This window comes from Gopherus evgoodei, chromosome 1, assembly GCF_007399415.2.
Source record: "Gopherus evgoodei ecotype Sinaloan lineage chromosome 1, rGopEvg1_v1.p, whole genome shotgun sequence".
Taxonomy (NCBI): domain Eukaryota; kingdom Metazoa; phylum Chordata; order Testudines; family Testudinidae; genus Gopherus; species Gopherus evgoodei.
Window position 1 is genome coordinate 8,887,189 of NC_044322.1, and position 19,614 is coordinate 8,906,802.

The 19,614-nt window shown below is 44.9% G+C and overlaps 1 protein-coding gene and 1 long non-coding RNA gene across 5 annotated transcripts in view; one reads left to right on the forward strand and one right to left on the reverse strand.

Annotated features, from left to right (window-relative positions):
* The window catches only part of LOC115649019, a 74,184-nt gene extending 60,079 nt beyond the window's left edge, over positions 1 to 14,105 (forward strand). For 2 of the 4 annotated variants that reach the window (XR_003999727.1, XR_003999721.1), the window contains one exon: positions 13,090 to 14,105. This is a non-coding gene — a long non-coding RNA (uncharacterized LOC115649019). Of the gene's footprint in view, positions 1 to 848; positions 947 to 2,840; positions 3,920 to 13,089 lie in introns of those variants that run through there. The other 2 variants (XR_003999722.1, XR_003999723.1) reach the window with 2 other exon arrangements.
* Positions 1 to 19,614, reverse strand: part of MAP6 (microtubule associated protein 6) — a 61,701-nt gene that overhangs the window by 18,037 nt on the left and 24,050 nt on the right. The window lies entirely within an intron of this gene.

Sequence of the window (19,614 nt, forward strand, 5' to 3'; positions counted from 1 at the left end):
CTGGGCTGGGGACAATGTGGCAATCTGGAGGGAGCATACGTGGGGCCATGCAGGACTGTTTGGAGAGGCACAGCCTCTCCCAGCTTATGATATGCATCACCCAGGATCATGGAACTGTTCATAGGTCTGACCCCAAGCCCACTGACACAGTCAAATGTCCTAGTGTAAATGCAGCCCGATGTATATGCTAAAACAACAGTACTGGTCAGCCCTGAGCAGAGGACCAGTCAGAGGCTTAGCAACATTTAGGTGCCCTGCAAGCCCCCCCAATTCCCTCCCAGTGGTGTCAGAATGGAAGCCACAGCATGGATTCTCTTCTCCGCGCCTTCCAAAAGCGGTGGGGAGGGGGCTGCAGAAGGCGAGTAGGAGAATTTGCAAGCGTCTCTCTCCAAATGCGGGTGAGCCGATCACCCTGTAACACGCTAAAACAAAACTCATTACACGTGAAAATCTTTATTGTTGACAGATGAATGCAGCAGGATTAGAATCCAGTACAGGAGTTGTCAGGGGCAAATCTTGGCAAGCCTTGGTATTTAAACAGAGCTAGAAGAGTGCAAGTGCTGCTGTAAACATTTTTTGGACCACAGATCACTGTGTGTCTGATTTATCCTGTGAACACATGCAGTGCTATCACATTGGGAGGATACAGACATACCAAATACTGAGACTAACAAAGCAATATGCTCTATATCTTCCTAAATTCAGGAAGGAAAGTTCAGGGAGGAAGGGAAATGAAATAACCTGCAAAGACAACAGTACTTAGCACAGTTCTGTAAATTCTGCTTGTCTCTGAAGATGCAAATGTACTTTCAGCAATTAATATCACGTGTAATTCATTCACATATCAGGGTACTGGTAGACTGGCTCCAGGATACCACAGTGACTGTATGTGCTCTCTCCTTCTCCAGCCTAAGTTCTTCTACGGTGCCCATCACCTTATGTATCTGTGAGTCAGGTTTGTATATGTTGGATGGTGCCTTCCCCCACCCCCCAAGTAGTTCTATTGATAACACCAAGCTGGGAGGGGCTGCAAGTGCTTTGGAGGACAGGATTAAAATTCAGTATGATCTGGACAAACTGGAGAAATGGGCTGAAGTAAATAGGATGAAATTCAATAAGGACAAATGCAAAGTACTCCATTTAGGAGGGAACAATCACTTGCACACGTACAAAATGGGAAATGACTACCTAGGAAGGAGTACCGCAGAAAGGCTCTGTGGGTTGTGGTGGATCACAAGCTAAATATGAGTCAACAGTGTAACATTGTTGCAAAAAAAGCGAACATCATTTTGGGCTGTATTAGCAGGAGTGTTGTAAGCAAGACACAACAAGTAATACTTCTGCTCTGCTCCGTGCTGATTAGCCCTCAACTGTAGTATTGTGTCTAGTTCTGGGTGCCACATTTCAGGAAGGATGTGGACAAATTGGGGAAGGTCCAGAGAAGATCAACAAAAATGGTTAAAGGCCTAGAAAACATGACCTCTGAGGAAAGATTGAAAAAATTGGATTTGTTTAGTCTGGAGAGGAGAAGACTGAGATGGGACATGATAACAGTTTTCAAGTATATAAAAGGTTGTTACAAGGAGGAGGGAGAACAATTATTCTCCTAAACATCTGAGGATAGGACAAGAAGCAGTGGGCTTAACTTGCAGCAAGAGAAGTTTAAGTGGGGCATTAGGGAAAACTTTCTGTCCGAGTAGTTAAGCACTGGAACAAATTGTGTAGGGAGGTTGTGAATCTGTCATTGGAGATTTTTAAGAACAGGTTTTACAAACTCCTGCCAGGAATAGTCTAGTTATTACATAGTCCTGCCTTGAGTGCAGGGCACTGGACTAGATGATCTCTTGAGGTCCCTTCAAGTTCTACAATTCTATGGTTCTATGATTCTATGACTTCAGTGGGACTATTTGTGGAGTGAGGTACTATTCTCTTGAGCAAAATTATCAGAATTTGGTCTTAAGTGTCTGTAGATAGATATTCAAAATATTACTCCCCAGAACTCAGTGAGGTACTTAATCACATGCTTAATTTTAAGCATGTGCTTATGTCCATCCCTATTCAGCAAAGCACTTAAGCACACATTTAACAGTACAGAAGGAAACACATTTAAATGTACTTAAATGTTTTGCCAAATCAGAGCCTATGTTACTGCAGTTAAGAACCTAAATTCAATCTACATTTCAATTTAAAATGGAAATCTGACACAGCTGGGTGATTTGGTGGAGGCTGGGAAAGACAAATGTGCTTTGGATCAAATGTATAAATTCAGGTGTGGTAGAATCAGGGTTCTGTTGGACCATGTAACAGCTCTAAAACCTGGTCCTTGGTAGAACACTGAAAGGAACCAAATGCAATGCTTTTTAGGAAAGAATGGTCTGAAAGTTCAAAAAATATGAAATGAAAACTGCCCAATCAGACTGATAATAATGCAATCCTCTGATCTGACCTACTGCTGCAGGAATTGGGGAGAGGGAGAGTCTCTTGTTCTGAACTCTTTGCCCAAATAAATTTGTTAGTCTCCAAGGTGCCACATGTATCATAGAATATCAGGGTTGAAAGAGACCTCAGGAGGTCATCTAATCCCACCCCCTGCTCAAAACAGGGCTAATTCCCAGATTTTTACCCAGTTCCCTAAATGGCTACCTCAAGGACTGAACTTACAACCCTGGGTTTAGCAGGCCAATGCTCAAACCACTGAGCTATCCCTCCCCCCCAAAAGTGCTGATTGGATCAGGTAATGGGGGGGATAAAACTTGAGGAAGGTTTACAGCCACAAATTGTTCTTCTGCTTTACTTTTATTAACTTAATTAAAGTACGCCTCATTCTTTTTTCTTTGGAGGGAGTGATTCATGCCACCATGTCATGGAACTGGTATTTGCCCTTGCAGGGGAGGAGTTCCACTGTGGAAGAACCCCTGCTGTTTTGACCTTCCTGGAAGCTCAGTTGTGAGGCAATTTCAACACACTGCCTGCTCCTGTTATCTAGACTCTGTCCCTGATCCAGCAGCGGGACTCGATTCCAGCTGAGGTGCAGGACCAAGACCTCAGAGCAAAGCCTGGACACTTGTGGTGGTAGAGCTGATGGAGCAGGGCAGCTGTTGCTCAGATCATGGCAGGAGGTTATTGGGCTGGATGCAGGAATTACAGGGTGAAATTCTCTCACCTGTATTATACAGGAGGTCAGACTAGACAATCACAGTGGCCTTAAAAAATCTGTGAATCTAGGAGTATGTCTTCACTGCAGGGGCAAGAGCAGCCCGGCTACACTGCAGCCACTGTGCCACTGGAGCGCCCTAGTGTAAACGCTTCCTACATTGACGGAAGGGAGTTTTCGATCTATGCAGTTAGTGGAACTGCAATTCCCAGAGAGGCAGTAGTTAGGCCAAAAGAAGACTTCTTCTGTCGGCCTAGCTGTGTCTATAGTGGGGGTGAAGTCGATCTAACTATGTTGCACAAGGCATGACATTTTACACAGCTCTGAGCAATGCAGATAATGGATGTCTGTTTCCCCCCCATTTAATATTATTGGCCAAAATATTCTTTCCAGTTCCATTTGGTAACTATTGCTCCTCCCTCCCCCACTCTGGTGTTTCTAATGGAGTCTGAAATGAGTATGGCTTTCTGATATCCTTTCTTATCTGTGCATCAGCATCATCAACCATGTCAATTCAGCTGTGGGAATAGAACTGAACCGACTGCCTTTGACCAGGCAACAAAGGAGACATAGGATGAGAAACACTGTTGCTGTCTAGGTCCCACTTAAAAAGCAGCTATTGTCTTGCTGTTCTGTGGATCCAGCTGTGTATTCATACTGCGTGCATCGTCATAGCATCCTTTATATGAAATCATCTGGAGTATCACTTAAAATGTATACGAGACACAGTGTACTGCGAGATGTAAATAAAATATCATTCTCAGCCATGGAAAGTTACTGGTTATTCAAGTTGGAAAACAGCCCGTGTCACGTTAATATGAGGATGTGATAATGATACAGGCATTACTGTGAGGCACAGGAACTCAGCTTCTAATGCTCTTCATGTTCAAGACACTAACAAGACAAAATAAAGACCCAAGCTTCTACTGTTGGGAAAGAGTGCACAGCAATCTAACTCTCCTTGTTCATTCAGGCAGGAGCATTCAAAGAACAGGGACCCCGCCTGCGCACTAGCAGCGAACAAGCCGAATGGTGCTGTGTAGCTCTAGGAGGGTGTGGCCATGCTCCCCAGCCTTCTGTTCAGATGCAGCTTTTAGCAAAGGGTGCTGGAGGAGGGGGAGAGGCTGCTACTGTTTTGGAGAACTCAAATTTTACAACTCTGTGCCAGCCTGCTCGACACAAGCAGGTGGAATCAGGGTCCCCCTCTCCCCCAACCCCCTTTGTAAGAGTCTGTCCGGAATCCGTCTGGGATCCTCTCCAAGAGTGACAAGTGTCATCCCAAGACATTTACAAAAATAAAGACCTAGGCAAACGAAGAACATTTTATAACAATGTTCAACTGAGCTCCGTGCTGGATACCACTTGCAGTTCAGAAATAGTCATGGAGCATGAGCCTCCTCTTCCTTACGCTGGTGTAACATGGGAGACTTCAGTGAAGTCACTCTCGGTTTACAATAGTGTGAGAGGAGAACTAGGACCATGATGCTTTGCAAATACAACTAGGGCCTGTTCCCACTCCTGCTGAAATCAATGGAAAAACTCCCATTGATCTCAGGAGGAGCTGGATCATGTCCTTAAATATTGACAAGATAGGCATTTCAGGCCTTTGGTCAGATCAATCCACTTAGTATTCTGCATCTGCAGGGATGTCCAGGCAGCCTTCCCTTGGGCAGCACTGCAGCCATTTCAGCATTTTCAAATTCTAATTAACAGCAAACATTTTGTGCTGTTAACAGTCCAGTGCAAAGAAAACCCAGCTCTGGCAGCCCACAGAGCACTGCATATGTCTTCAGCACATATTGCTAATTACTACCAAAGGTAGAGGGTCTGATACAGAAATCCTTAAACTGACAACGCTTCCTTCGACTTCAAGGTCCCATCAAATTCATCAGGAGCGTTGACGCAAGATCATGCCCTAAACTGCCATGAATGCCTATGAATAACATTTTTCAGAAGTACCTAGGTAGACTATAATACCTACATCTTACATAGCACTTTTCATCAGCAGATTTCAAAGCACTGTGCAAGGAGATCAGTATAATTATCCCCATTTTATAGAGGAGGAAACAGGCACACAAAGGTGAAGTGACTCATCCAAGATCAGCTAGCAGAGTCAAGATTAAAATCCAGGTCGCCTGGTTCTTTGTCCAGTGCATTATACATTAGGTCACACTGGTTTCCCAGTGTCTTCTGACAGTGGCCGGTGCCAGATGCTTCCAGGAGGAAGGGGTGAACAGAAAAAGGCACTTTATTAAGTGATGCATCCCCTGTCATCCAGACCCAGCATCTAGCAGGCTAATGTTTAGGGACACACAAAACATGGGTTTGTGTCCCTGACCATCCTGGCTAATAGGGCCATAAGTGGCTATCCTCCATGAACTTATCTAATTCTTTTGTTAACCCAGCAAAGAATCCTGTGGCACCTTATAGACTAACAGACGTTTTAGAGCATGAGCTTTCGTGGGTGAATACCCACTTCCTCAGATGCATGTAATGGAAATATCCAGGGGCAGGTATATATATGTGTGCTAGCAAGCAAGCTAGAGATAACGAGGTCAGTTCAATCAGGGGGGATGAGGCCCTGTTCTAGCAGTTGAGGTGTGAAAACCAAGAGAGGAGAAACTGGTTCTGTAATTGGCAAGCCATTCACAGTCTTTGTTCAAACCTGAGCTGATGGTGTCAAATTTGCAGATGAACTGAAGCTCAGCAGTTTCTCTTTGAAGTCTGGTCCTGAAGTTTTTTTGCTGCAGGATGGCCACCTTAAGGTCTGCTATAGTGTGGCCAGGGAGGTTGAAGTGCTCTCCTACAGGTTTTTGTATATTGCCATTCCTAATGTCTGATTTGTGTCCATTTATCCTTTTCCGTAGAGACTGTCCAGTTTGGCCGATGTACATAGCAGAGGGGCATTGCTGGCATATGATGGCGTATATTACATTGGTGGATGTGCAGGTGAATGAACCAGTGATGGTGTGGCTGATCTGGTTAGGTCCTGTGATGGTGTTGCTGGTGTAGATATGTGGGCAGAGTTGGCATCGAGGTTTGTTGCATGGATTGGTTCCTGAGCTAGAGTTATTACGGTGTGGTGTGCAGTTGCTGGTGAGAATATGTTTCAGGTTGGCAGGTTGTCTGTGGGCAAGGATTGGCCTGCCACCCAAGGCCTGTGAAAGTGTAGGGTCATTGTCCAGGATGGGTTGTAGATCCTTGATGATGCGTTGGAGGGGTTTTAGCTGGGGGCTGTATGTGATGGCCAGTGGAGTCCTGTTGGTTTCTCTCTTGGGTTTGTCTTGCAGTAGGAGGCTTCTGGGTACACGTCTGGCTCTGTTGATCTGTTTCTTTATTTCCTCGTGTGGGTATTGTAGTTTTGAGAATGCTTGGTGGAGATTTTGTAGGTGTTGGTCTCTGTCTGAGGGGTCAGAGCAGATGCGGTTGTACCTCAGTGCTTGGCTGTAGACAATGGATCGTGTGATGTGCCCGGGATGGAAGCTGGAGGCATGAAGGTAGGCATAGCGGTCGGTGGGTTTTCGATATAGGGTGGTGTTAATGTGACCATCACTTATTTGCACCGTGGTGTCAAGAAAGTGGACCTCCCGTGTAGATTGGTCCAGGCTGAGGTTGATGGTGGGGTGGAAGCTGTTGAAATCATGGTGGAATTTTTCCAGAGTCTCCTTCCCATGGGTCCAGATGATGAAGATGTCATCAATGTAGCGTAGGTAGAGAAGAGGTGTGAGTGGACGAGACTTGAGGAAGCGTTGTTCCAGGTCAGCCATGAAGATATTGGCATATTGTGGGGCCATGCGGGTGCCCATAGCAGTGCCACTGATCTGGAGATATATATTGTCATCAAATTTGAAATAGTTGTGTGTAAGTATAAAGGCACAGAGCTCAGTAGCCAGTTGTGCTGTGGCATCATCAGGGATAGTGTTCCTGACAGCTTGTATTCCATCTGTGTGTGGGATGTTTGTGTAGAGAGCCTCTACATCCATGGTGGCTAGGATGGTGTTTTCTGGGAGGTCACCAATGCATTGTAGTTTCCTCAGGAAATCAGTGGTGTCACGGAGATAGCTGGGAGTGCTGGTGGCATAGGGTCTGAGTAGAGAGTCCATATATCCAGACAGTCCTTCAGTGAGAGTGCCAATGCCCGAGATGATGGGGCGTCCAGGATTGCCGGGTTTGTGGATCTTGGGTAGTAGATAGAATAACCCTGGTCGGGGCTCTAGGGGTATGTTGATTTCTTCTGGTGTTAGTGTAGGGAGTGTCCTGAGTAGATGCTGTAGTTTCTTTGTGTATTCCTCAGTGGGATCTGAGGGAAGTGGCCTGTAGAATTTGGTATTGGAGAGTTGTCTGGCTGCCTCCTTTTGATAGTCAGACCTGTTCATGATGACAACAGCACCTCCTTTATCAGCCTCTTTGATGATAATGTCAGGGTGGTTTCTGAGGCTGTGGATGGCATTGCGTTCTGCACGACTTAGGTTGTGAGGCAAGCGATGTTGTTGTTCCACGATTTCTGCCTGTGCACGCCGGCGGAAGCATTCAATGTATAGGTCCAGGCTGTCATTTCGACCCTCAGGAGGGGTCCATGTGGAGTTCTTTTTCTTGTGCTGTTGGTGGGAGGGCACCCGTGTATCAGTGCACTGTTCAGTGTTGTCCTGGAAGTATTCTTTGAGTCGGAGACGGCGAAAGTAGGCTTCCAGATCGCCACAGAACTGTATCATGTTGGTGGGGGTGGCAGGACAGAAAGAGAGTCCCCGAGATAGAACAGACTTTTCTTCTGGGCTGAGTGTGTAGTTGGATAGATTGACGATATTGCTGGGTGGGTTAGGGGTACCACTGTTGTGGCCCCATGTGGCAGGTAGGAGTTTAGACAGCTTACAGTCCTTTTTCCTTTGAAGAGAGGTGAAGTGAGTAATGTAGATCTCCTGTCTTATTCTAGTGAAGTCCGTTTGTATAGAAGTTTGGTTATTAATGAGAGTCTCCAGGTTGGAGAGCTCTTTTTTGATGTTTTCCTGTTTGCTGTATAGGATGCTGATCAGGTGGTTCCTCAGTTTTTTTGATAGAGTATGACATAATCTCTCACTGTGGTCTGTGTAGTATGTAGATAGCAGTGGATTTTTTACCTTTAGTCCATTTGGTATGATGTCCATCCGTTTGCATTTGGAAAGGAAGATGATATCTGTCTGTATTTGTGCAAGTTTCTTCATGAGGTTGATGGATTTCCATTCCATATGGCTAAATGCAGTGCCTTGCATGGTGTCAAGTATCAGAGGGTAGCCGTGTTAGTCTGGATCTGTAAAAGCAGCAAAGAATCCTGTGGCACCTTATAGACTAACAGACGTTTTAGAGCATGAGCTTTCGTGGGTGAATACCCACTTCCTCAGATGCATGTAATGGAAATATCCAGGGGCAGGTATATATATGTGTGCTAGCAAACAAGCTAGAGATAACGAGGTCAGTTCAATCAGGGGGGATGAGGCCCTGTTCTAGCAGTTGAGGTGTGAAAACCAAGAGAGGAGAAACTGGTTCTGTAATTGGCAAGCCATTCACAGTCTTTGTTCAAACCTGAGCTGATGGTGTCAAATTTGCAGATGAACTGAAGCTCAGCAGTTTCTCTTTGAAGTCTGGTCCTGAAGTTTTTTTGCTGCAGGATGGCCACCTTAAGGTCTGCTATAGTGTGGCCAGGGAGGTTGAAGTGCTCTCCTACAGGTTTTTGTATATTGCCATTCCTAATGTCTGATTTGTGTCCATTTATCCTTTTCCGTAGAGACTGTCCAGTTTGGCCGATGTACATAGCAGAGGGGCATTGCTGGCATATGATGGCGTATATTACATTGGTGGATGTGCAGGTGAATGAACCAGTGATGGTGTGGCTGATCTGGTTAGGTCCTGTGATGGTGTTGCTGGTGTAGATATGTGGGCAGAGTTGGCATCGAGGTTTGTTGCATGGATTGGTTCCTGAGCTAGAGTTATTACGGTGTGGTGTGCAGTTGCTGGTGAGAATATGTTTCAGGTTGGCAGGTTGTCTGTGGGCAAGGATTGGCCTGCCACCCAAGGCCTGTGAAAGTGTGGGGTCATTGTCCAGGATGGGTTGTAGATCCTTGATGATGCGTTGGAGGGGTTTTAGCTGGGGGCTGTATGTGATGGCCAGTGGAGTCCTGTTGGTTTCTCTCTTGGGTTTGTCTTGCAGTAGGAGGCTTCTGGGTACACGTCTGGCTCTGTTGATCTGATGGGATTTGTTAACCCAGTTATACTTTTGGCCTTCACAATGTTCCCTGGCAACAAGTTCCACAGGTTGACTGTGCACTGTGTGAAGAAGTACTTCCTTATGAAAAAACAACGAGCAGTCCTTGTGGCACCTTAGAGACTAACAAATTTATTTGGGCATAAGGTATCGTGGGTTAGAACCCACTTCATCAGGTTGCATTTGTTAGTCTCTAAGGTGCCACAAGGACTTCTCATTGTTTTTGCTGTTACAGACTAACATGGCTACCCCTCTGAAACCTACTTCCTTATGGTTGTTTTAAATTTGTAAACCTGCTGCCTATTAATTTCATTGGGTGGCCCCAGCTTCTTGTGTTATGTGAAGGGGTAAATAACACTTCCTTATTTCACTTTCTCCACACCGTTCATGATTTCATCGATCTCTATCATATCCCCCCTCGGTCATCTCTATTCCAAGCTGAACAGGTCCTGTCTTTTTAATCTTTTATCATATGGAAGCTGTTCCAAACCCCTAATCATTAATTTTTTGCTTATCTCTATACTTTTTCCAATTCTAATGTATCTTTTTTGAAATGAAGCAACCAGATTTGTCACCTAAAAAGAATGGCTTGGGGGTGGGAATCTCCCTCACATCCTCTCCAGTGAAGACCGATGCAAACAATTCATTTAACTTCCTCATAATGGCCTTGTTTTCCTTGAGTGCTTCTCCAGTGACCCACTGACTGTTTGGCAGGCTTCCTGCTCCTGATGTATGTTAACAAATTGCTATTAGTTTTTGTGTCTTTTGGTAGTTACTCTTTGAATTCTTTTTTTATGGCCTGTCTAATTATACTTTTACACTTGATTTGCCAGACTTTATGCTCCTTTCTATTTTCCTCAGTAGGATCTGACTTCATATTTTTTAAAGGATGTCTTTTTGACTGTAACAGCCTCTTTTACTGTGTTTAGCTATGATGGCATTTTTTGTTGTCCTCTTACTGTTTTGTTTTTATTTGGGGTATGTGTGTATATATATACACATACCCCAAATAAAAAAAACCCAGTAAGTATATATATAGTTTCCATGCAACGTGCAGGCATTTCACTCCTGTGACTGTTCCTTTTAACTTCCCTTTAATATTTTGTGTAGTTTCCATTTTTGAAGTTAAATGCTACTGTGGTGGGTTTCTTTGATATTTTCTCACCTACAAGGGTGTCAAATTTAATTACATTATGGTTGCATACCAAGCGGTCCAGGTACATTCACGGCTTGCACCAGATACTGTGCACCACTGAGGACTCAATGAAGAATTGCCTCTCCTCTTGTGGGTTCTTGGACTAGCTGCTCTAAGAAGCAGACATTAATCCAAGAGCAACATGGCACCTTTAGTTAAACTAGTGAAGCTTCTGTGCTTAGAGAAGCTTGTTGATTTTCAATGGACTTGAGCTAGTTAATCACCTAGACACTTTTGAGAATTTTACCCTATATTAAGTATCAGAGGGGTAGCTGTGTTAGTCTGGATCTGTAAAAGCAGCAAAGAATCCTGTGGCACCTTATAGACTAACAGATGTTTTGGAGCGTGAGCTTTTGTGGGTGAATACCCACTTCGTCGGATGCCCACAAAATACCCACAAAAGCTCACGCTCCAAAACATCTGTTAGTCTATAAGGTGCCATAGGATTCTTTGCTACCCTATATTATTATTTTTATTCATATAATTAATTATAATATATATGCATTATTTTCTATATCGTTCCTCAAATACTTTGTATTATGTGAAATGATAGTTTCAGAATTGTACAGATGATTTAAAACAATGATGTTGTACACTTCATCGTACCATAGAATATGTTCATGTTTTAATATAGTGGAGGGACCACCGAGTGCCACTCCTAAAAGGCCAGATGATGTTTGTAGCAGGGCTTATTCCACTTGTATGAGGTCAGAATCCAGACCTGTACTCTTAACAAAATTTGATGAAGACTGGAAGAATCATTGACCATATGAGGCTTCAGATATGAGAGTCCTGAGTACGACCAACATTCTGGCCATGTTACTTAAACTTCAGCAGTAAAATTGAATGCAGTTTACGCTCCTATCAACTAAAAAGTGCTGGCCAACTTCAGTGCTGTTTGCAATAAATAATACTAATTAGAGATACACCAATCTCCTAGAACTAGAAGGGACCCTGAAGTCATTGAGTCCAGCCCTCTGCCTTCACTAGCAGGACCAATTTTTGCCCCAGATCCCTAAGTGTCCCCTTTAAGGATTAGGGCTCACAACCCTGGGTTTAGCATACCAATGCTCAAACCACTGAGCTATCCCTCCCCATTAATGTTACTCCATCTGGTTCTGAAGCCTTGTTTGGGTTACCTAATGTCCTATGTCATTTTCTTGAGACTTACGATAATGTGCTCACCAGCTGGTAGCACAGAATTCCATATTGACCCACTATGAATATTTCATAGCACACATTTCTGCAATTCAACAAGCCACCTTTCCACTGCGCCCTGAGAGTGTAATGCCAGTTAGTGAAATCAGGCATAGAGACATGCAATATGCAACATGTGTATCTTCATTAGAACTCCATCATGCGTGCATTACGACAACAGCAGAAATATGAATAATGTAACATGGAACCTGAAGGGCAGCCAAGATTAACCCAGAGCAGAGCCAATTCCACTGCTGGAATTGGTGTATGTCTGTGTCTTTTTACAAGGCCATTTATAGTGAAATTAAGGTAATTTTTAGCTAGCAAAAATTACTGTATAGCTGCTGGCTTTAACGTATTAGGCTGAATTCTGCCCTCCATTACTCCCATGCAACGTATTCATGAAGGTTTCCTATACTGAAATAAATGTATTTATTTTTAACTGGGAATAAAGTCAATAATAAAGATAGATCAGAACCAAAATCCTAGCTCCAAATACCATTGAATTTTTTGTGGGTGGGTGGGAATCTGAAGCAGGATCCTAATCTTAAATGTTCACAGTTCATTATCTCTATAAACGGGCAACCTTTGCCCCAAATCTGAACCTTTAACTTAGGGGTGAGCAAAACCTGCCTCCAGATTTGAACAATGCATCTCTAGCCTGTCACTCCTCACAGCAGAGTACATCAAGCTGACAAGTGAGATGACTTTCTGCATGATCCCTGAGCCCAGACCTTAAATTTTAAGTAGGGGCTTTGGGAAGAAATGTAGGGACACAGATTTTAAGTCCACTGAAATACACTGGGCTAGTGCCTAGACCACATGGTACTAAGTGCTTTAAAAGTAAAACAGACAAATAGATTAGACTGGTCTGGACAGACAGTCAGATGGGTATTTTGGAGGGACAGAGTGGAAAAATGAGGATGTTCCTTATAAATAAGGCCAGTCAGCATGTGACTATGGTACAAAGTCTCACACTGTGTCTATAATCTGTGTAGTTCTCTTGGAAGCCACAAAAGCCCCCACAAAATTACAAGTCACAGGGGCTGCATGGGGATCTCTGAGGGCAGAGTTAGGCCCACGGAGTGCATAGCACACGTAACACAATAGAGTAACACTCGGCCCACTCCTTTTTCAGCTGACTCTTCCTTCATTAGTAGTTATTCAGGCCTGTGGAGGGCACAAGAGATTGGATCAATGGTAGAAGGCGACACAGTAAGACACCCCTTTCTCTCCCCGCCCCAGAAAAACAGGCTGAAAGCTTTTGAAAATGTAAACATCATTTGCATGTCAATCATTATTTTACAGGGAAGAACGATTCAATCTGGTTCCCAAACAACTGTCTTAATCCCCAGTGGATCAGTAAGCGCCAGGGCCATCAGCAGCATCTCAGGGGAGTCTGGGGAAGAAACAGCTGGAGACACTGCAGCAGATGGCTACATTGTAAGACCTCTTGCTAATTAGGTGAAACAAGGAACGATAGAAGTGGATGAAACAATTATTGGTCAGAGCTGGTGCCAATACCACAGACGCTGTTTATATGACAACTGCACTAGAAAACCAGAAATGCTGAAAGTCTCGCTTGGTAGGTTATGTGAAGCCAAGCTTCAGACAAATTTTATTTTATAATTAATTTGCTTTGAGGTGTTCTCCAAAGGTTACACAGATTCAAAGCCTTTATGTTGAACAATGAGCAAAACTGGTGGCACCTTTATATACCAAAGGATTTTACAATAACACAGGCAACTTTGTACAGTCCACTGAAGGTTTTGTTCTAAACAGCTGATCTAGGAATATGTATATCACAATGACCACAGAAATTGTGTTGTTATTATTTGCATTACAGTAGTAAGACTGAGGTCTCATTGTGTAAGGTGCTGTACAAATACATAGTAAGAGACAATCCTTGCCCTGAAGAGTTTGCAGCCTAAATACACAAGACAAACAAAGGAAGAATTACTGTCCCCATTCCACAGAAAGGGAACTGAGGCACAGAGAAGAAGTGAATTCTGCAAGATATCACGGAGAATCTGCAGTAGACCCAGAAATTGGACCCAGATAGCCTCATTCTCTAGTGCCTTAATCACAAGACCATCCTTCCTCTTTTACCTGACACTTGGCAAACAAGAAAGTAAATTCGGAGGTGATAGGTGTTTTTCCAGCCACACTGAGCAGATCTATAAGGTGAATAAGAATGGCTTTCATTTCAAACAAAAGGAAAGTCTCCATGAGAGAGTACAGTGTGCGTGTCTCCTCTGTAACTGTCTGCACTGAACTAAACAGAAAATGGCCACTACTCTCTGGAAACCACATTGCCAGAGATTTAAAAAAAAAAAGTGCAGTACACAGAAAACAAAGACATAACAGTTGCACAGATTAGGGGTAAAAATTTCAGAAACACCTATGCGATTTAGGAGCATAGGTCCCATGTTCAGAAGTGACTGAGACACCTATGTCTCATTGAAAGGCCTTAAGTCCCTAAGCGCCAGATTTTCAAAGGTATTTGGGCACCTAAAGATGCAGGTAGGTACCTATCTGACTAAGGCGCATTTGAAAATACCATTAGGGGCCTAACTCCCACTTTCAATGACATGTAGGCTCTTAAGTGCCTAAATCACTTCTGAAAATGTTTCCCGAGATGATCACAGCCCTTCCACATGGCCTTAAAATCTACAAACGATGCTCCTCTTCTGTTCCTGAGGGGTTGCAGTTAATTTAGCACGGTGTAACAATACTTCCAGTTATTTCTTGCAACATGCACCACCCTGCATTTGTCAGCATTTCACCTACCTCTGCTCCGCTCCCTCTGTACCCGCTAATCATTGCAGATTCTCCAAAGATGTTCTGCAATCACACAGCTGCCCACTAAGGCTTTGAGATGTGGCTTGGATGGCAGTGCTCTTAACGTTTAGACAACTGAATTTAAAAAATAATAAAATGGCCAAGATATTAAACACCTGTAACTTATCTGCAAAGATATTTCTTAAGTATATTTTGCATAATTCTGAGAGTAAATACTGCATACATTTATACTCCCTCCGAGCCCCTGGGATCCACTGGGTAAATAATCTGCATTTGGAAATCAAGTCTGTAAATACTTATTTCTTTGGAGCTGTTCCAAGTTTAATTGACCAACTAAAACTTGCTAGGCACAAATGTATTAAATGGGTACTTAATTGAGAGACCAGAGCAAGGAAGAAAATTCCTTTCTGGCAAAACGTGCATGGTTTAAACACACCCCTACACTGATACTTATTGCAACTGATGGAGCAGAAACTGTGGAGAAAGCCGTGCCTTCCTCTCCCATAAATAATTTAGTTTGTAACATTTCATAAATGTTTATATTAAAAAAAAAAGAAAAGTAAATGTTAAAAGAATGCAATAAAGTCAGATTGAAGCTGGGAGAGAAATCAACAGCACTGCGGGTGGTGAAAGTCAAGGCCCTCAAATGACAGTGTTGGGTCTTTTCTTTGTCACCGGCACACCATAACCCACAGCAAAAGCAATTGAGAGAGAGACTATTTTGCTCAGCAGGAATCAGACAGCTAGTCCTTTCCTCTTCTGCACAGGATCAGATCCTTCTCCTGTCTACACCAGTGGGAGTTTTCCCACTGATCTGCTTGGCATTTGGATCAAACCTCTTTTCATCAACGTTAACTCATCCAGCTTTCCCCCACCCTCACCCCCAAATATGGAATGCCCCTTAAGGAGATCCTGAGGCAGCAGCTGCTAGAGAGGCGGGGCAAAGCTAGGATGACTCTGGCCTCACTGCTAATGCAATGCCCCCTGGCCCTTGTCACATGGATGATGCCAGTGGAGTCCCAGAGATCCTCATGGACCTCAGGGGATTCGTAGGCTTGCTTCCTTTTCTGGGGTGGAGCATAGTCTCATCTGTGCTTTCTAGTGGGAGGGTGGCCATACCTGCATACAGCAACTCCATGCGTCTACTGTGCATGGTCTTCCCTTTGTTTTTCAATGCACATTCGCGTGTCTTTCCAGCCGCATGTTGTACCAGCGCTCAGCGCCACATTCACTACCCCATGCTGACAGGTCTGTGCCTACAGCGCTCACTGACAGAGGGGCAGGGCAAAGGTTTCTGACAGCTCAAAATCCCACTGAGGCTCCTCCATAGGCCCTCTGCTGCTAGCTGTAGAGGACAAGAAGGATGTGGCGAAGGGCGCTGGGGGCACGGCCTGCAAGTTTTTATGCACCTGGTTACGTGCAGCCCTGACTGGCATTTGCAGACCCAACCTGCGCAGCTCGTTTGTGCACTTTGACATGTGAGCAGGTGGCCCCAGACTGCGCTAATGTCCCATCCTGGGGCTGGGAGGCACCGTGCCGCTAGAGGGGCTGTTCGGTGACATTGAGTGCCTCCTTTCGTGGGTGCTCAACTTGATACTGCTTAAAGCTCCCTGATTCTCAGAAACAGCTGAGCCCCTGCCTGATGAAAAGCAGACCTTTTAAAAGCTGGGCACCCCAAAGTGGAGGGACCCCAAATCACTTGTCACGTCTGAAAATTTCAGCCACCAGTCAAGGCCCTCATCACTTATGGCCAATAAATCTCCCACGAACATAGGGGTGGTAGATATGATGGCTCAGACAAATTAACATGTATGTTAAACAAGTGCTATGGAATGCACCGGGACATCCAGTCACATGCCAACCGCCTCAGAGCACCTTCTGGGCTGGAGGAACCAGGGGAGGGGTAATGATTAAGGACCAACAAAGCCATAAAAGTAATTTGAATCACAAGTGTCAAAATACTTCTTGTCAAAATACATATGTCAAAATACTTTTTATTACAACTGCCATTGCTCGATCCAGTGCTCTCCTTGTGGAGCATGAAGGAAGGCAAGAAACACCAACGGCATCGCCAACTGGAAATCAATGGAGAGAATGATCTTGCATGTGTTGGGCCAAGGAGGGGGTGACCGAAACACTGGGGATGTAGTGGGGGAGGTTATAGCCTCCAGTTGGTACACAACATACATTGGACCTATGCCCTGATACAGCAAAGCCTGTAAGCACCTGCTTCACTTTGTGTATGTGAGCGACCCCACTGACCTCCCTGGGGGTGCCGTCAATGTGTTTAATGATATTCACAAGTTGAACGATAACATCTTCTTAGGTGTTTCACTGGATCAAGGGCCTAGGGAGACTTTAAATCTGGGTTTGCAAAGTAATGTGTGGGCTCAATGAGTCAAATATTGAGATCTGAAATTTCAAATCCAAATTAGACAAACACAAAACACAAATTAGTAAGAGTGAGGGGAGATTAAGAAATGGCACAAATTACTAGGGAAGTGGTGGATTCTCCCTCTCTTGAAGTCTTCAGCTCAAGACTGGGTGCCTTTCTGGAGGCTATGCTTTAGCCAAACACAAGTTACTGGGCTCCATACGGGAGTCACCCTGCAATCCTGTACTAAGCAGGCAAGCAGGCAGACTAGACCATCTGATGGATCATTCTGGCCTTCAAATCTATGAATTGCAATAGGTTCCAGGTCAGGCTAGGAGCACAGAACCTTCACCAGACGTAGTGCCGTGAAGTCAGCCCCTTTTGGGGGCTCCTGAGTAGATTATTTCCTAGACGGAAGGGAAGGAACCACTTTTTCTTCTCCAGAGAGCAATGAGGGGGAGAAGCTGTGCTGACCTCTTCTCATCCAGCAGAACGTCCTTGCTGAAGTGTGTGTGAAGGCTAGACAGTGAGTATTTGCTCGATGAGTAGGATAGCTGGGCAGCAGCAACTCTACTCACTTAGTGACAGATGCAAGGCTCCAAGCCAACTGCAATCTTTTCACTGATTTCACTGGGCAATGGAGCAAGCCCTAGACACTTGGCTTTAGCGCCTAAAACTGGCCCCGGTGGTAGGGTAACAGCGATTACTCAATAGCCACATGCAGCTTGGCTATCCTGGCGTATTTGAAGCCTTGCAAATACAGCGTTCCGGCGCTGCTTCTGCTCTCCTCTGCCTCTGGAGCTATACCTTTATTGCTGTAACAGCTCTGAAAATATACTCACTACAGCATTTTTGGCAATGGGACTTTTCACATTCCACCTGTCTCACTACCAGCAATGGGGACCCAGGATACATCATCAAACTGGGACCGATTCTATGTGCCAAGCAATTTCCAGATTACAGAGAGAGAGTCTAACTCGCCAGTATTAATATGGGCAAGAATTGGGCCAGAAGATAGACTTCTGCAAATCAAAGACCGGACCACAGTTAAATTAATTGAAAGTAAGGCACAAAGGATGCGTTTGGCTGCATTTGGGGGGCTTTGAATAAAATAAGCAAGCTTGCATTTAAAATCACAGTAACCTGCCCAGTGCCTTCCCTAGCCATTTTGGTGCCCTATGCAGCCTCCCTCTCCCTGTGGGGAGTGGGGTAGCCCCAGGCCTCCACAGGGGAGGCTGGAGCAGGTCTGGGGGACAGGGGGAAAATTGTCCCCCAGTGCAAGCTGCTGGAGTGGAGCAGGTTGGGACTGGGTTGCTCCACTTCCCACCACCCGGTGAGTGCAGGGCACCTGACCCCTGCTGCAGTCCTCAGGGGAAAGGGTGGAGTGGGGGCAGGGCTAGGGTGGGAAGAGGTGGGGTTAGGGTGGAGCAGGGGTGGGGGCCATGGGGAAGAGGCGGAGCAGGGACTGGAGCAGCATGCAGCTGCATAGGACACCAGGAAATTTGGTGCCCCAAATTTCCTGGTGTCCTACATAACTGCGTACAGGTAGGGACGGCCCTGATTGAGCCTATGCAAAGAGTCAGGCTATGAGAGCAGACAACCCTGCCTAGTGCTCCTTCTGTGCAGAGTGTGGGATCCCTCATTTCCTCCCCAAAACACATTAGCTCTCGCCATCCTGTGTCACAGGAGACACCTACTCACCCCTTTCTCCTCCATGGGTCACTTTCACACTCCCCTCTGGGAGACTCCTAAAGGACATCACCAACTCCGCCCATCGACATAAAAGAGGATTAATAGATTTTACAGCCAGTTTTATGACAATTGTCTGGTTTGACCACCTGCATCACAGAGTAAATGTGGCACTATGTATTAACCCACCAAGTCTCAGGTGAGTCAGTGACAGAGCTGTGGTTAGAACCCAAGTCTCCTGATTTCCACGTCCATCATTAAATCACAAGAACAGACTCCCTTGCCAGTGTGGGTGTGAAGAGGATGCAATTGTTATGTGAGGTTATGGGGGTATGGCTGCAGAGACATCCTCCAAGCTGGAAGCCAGAGCTCTGACCTGGAAGGAACAAAACAGTTCATGGTTCTAATCACTGTGTTGTGCCACGATTAAAGGAAAATCATTGAGTTGTTAAATACAATCTCCCCCTGCGTTAATGAGCACACTACCACACCTGTAGCATTGCCAGTCCTAAGTGTTCAAAATTCAGGAGTCAGCCCACTACACATCCTGGGGCTGGCTTAAAAGCCTAGAGTGTTTTTTTGTTTTTTAGAAATAATAGATCTAGGGTTTTCTTGGCATTCTAGTTTCTGAGCCTCATGTCCCTTTTTCAAGCATTTCTCTGCAACCATGAGGCTGTAAACTAACTTTTATTTTAAATGAAAGCTGAGGCCCTCACATAATCAGCTGACTCTAGGAGCTGGGGCTTTAAGAAAAACACCAAATATTGTGAGAACTGGCAACACTGCAGATCGCAACCTCCTTTCTTACCCCCACGTGAGGGTGATTAACCACTGGACCAAACTACCAAGGGAAGTGGTGGATTCTCCATCTCTTGAAGTCTTCAAATCAAGATGGGATGACTTTCTGGAAGAGATGCTTTAGTCAGACAAGATTTTGGGCTCAGTACAGGGGTAACTGGGTGAAATTC